Source organism: Chenopodium album, chromosome 23 (genome assembly GCF_948465745.1).
Source record: "Chenopodium album chromosome 23, dcCheAlbu1.1, whole genome shotgun sequence".
Lineage (NCBI taxonomy): Eukaryota > Viridiplantae > Streptophyta > Magnoliopsida > Caryophyllales > Amaranthaceae > Chenopodium > Chenopodium album.
This window is the reverse complement of record NC_137856.1, coordinates 13,563,474-13,565,202: the sequence shown is the minus strand read 5'-3', so window position 1 is coordinate 13,565,202 and position 1,729 is coordinate 13,563,474. Positions and strand designations below refer to the sequence as shown.

General features: G+C 34.0%; 1 non-coding gene across 1 annotated transcript; it reads right to left on the bottom strand.

The window, feature by feature from the left end:
- Window positions 1-1,013: 1,013 nt before the first annotated feature.
- On the bottom strand, window positions 1,014-1,120 carry LOC145609820 (small nucleolar RNA R71). The gene has a single exon (XR_014106105.1). It is a non-coding gene; the product is annotated as a small nucleolar RNA R71 (small nucleolar RNA).
- Between the last annotated feature and the right edge of the window lie 609 nt (window positions 1,121-1,729).

Sequence of the window (1,729 nt, the reverse complement as noted above, 5' to 3'; positions counted from 1 at the left end):
ATTGCGAGAGCCTGTTAATCATGTTATTCGTGCAATGTTAATTATTAATTGTTATGTTTATTCCGGAATATTAATTATTGGTGAACCTGTGACCCTAGGCCTTCTTATTATTGATTTTCTCCTTAAACTTAATCTCCGTAGTATAGTTTCATATTAAACACAACAATTTGGTTACCTTAATAATTTAGATTATATTAATTGATTAGGAGTAGAAAGACCAGTTTCCCTGTGGATTCGACCCTACTTCCCTATCTACTTTAGTTAGAGGATTTAGGTAATACTTTTGATTAGGTGATACGACTTTAGCCTGTCAAAATTTGGCGCCGTTGCCGGGAAAACGGTTTTATTTTTATTTCTAATTGTTTTTGTAGTCTAGATTATTTTCTTTTGCCTCAAAGGACATCAGTTCTTTAAGGTAGTTCTCATATTTGTCTTTTTAGTTCTTTAATTTGTTTATGCCTAGGTGTTCCAGATCAGGTTACATTCCATTCGATCCTGAGATCGAGCGCTCTTTTCATAGTCAGAAGAATTTTCATAGGCAAATCCTGGTAGGTTCTGGGAGTAACAATATTCCTAGAAATTCACCATCTAATTCAAGTGATTCGGAGGATCCTTCTAATTCAGAATTAGAGATGACTGCACCAAAGAAGCTCAACGATTATTCGCAACCTTCCTTGATGGATTTTCCACATCTGTCCCCTAGACCAGATCTCAAGGGAGTCCAGTTCGAGATCAAGCCTCAGTTTATAATGATGATAGAAAGAAAGCAATTCAGTGGAGCTAAGGGTGAAGATCCTAATCTTCACATTGTAGATTTCTGTTAATACTACAATACTATTAGGCAGAATGGGGTAACGCAGGACCAAATCAGGGAGATTCTCTTCCCTTTCTCTTTATGTGGAAAAGCTAAATTATGGTTTAATTCTTTGAATAGAATTGCACTTGGTATTACTAACTAGGAGACTCTTGCTTTGAATTTTTATAACAAATATTACCCTGTAGAGAAAATAGCTTTACTGAGAAGTGCCATTTAGAACTTTGCCCAGGAGCCAGATGAAGCATTATATGAGGCTTGGGAGAGGTTCAAGGATCTGCAGAGGGAGTGTCCCCACCATAACTTGGCAAAGTAGCAGTTGATTCAAGCCTTTTACAATGGATTAGGGAATGCATCTAGGACAATTTTGGACTCCGCAGCTAGCGTAGATTTATGAATCTTAATGTTGATGATGCAGGTCAGGTTATCGAAGATATGGCGATACATAATTCCCAATATGGGAATACTAGAGGCTATGCTGATGTGTGTCATAAATGGCACACATTTGATGAGCATTTAGGTCCTTTTTATCCTATTTTCATAGCTTTCTTGCTCAATAAATGTTCGGTTTTATGCTTTCTCTCTCATTTCTACCTTTCTATGGTTTTCTAGTATTTTCTCCTTTATTTCTTTTATTTTCGTTATTTTAGTTGTTTTCTCTTTATTTTAGATTTTATAGAATTAGTTTTATTTTATTTTAGTTTATTTGATTTTATTTTCATTTCATTTTCCTTACTTTATTTTATTTCCATTTTATTATATTTTTCCTTCCTTTATTATTTTCATTTTTATTTTATTTCTTTTACTTTTATTTGTCTGTTTTAGTTTTATTTCACTTTATTTTATCTCTCGGTTTTATGTGTGTTTTGTAGGTGTTTGTTCCAAAGTCCAAATTGGTGTAGCTACTGCACACTT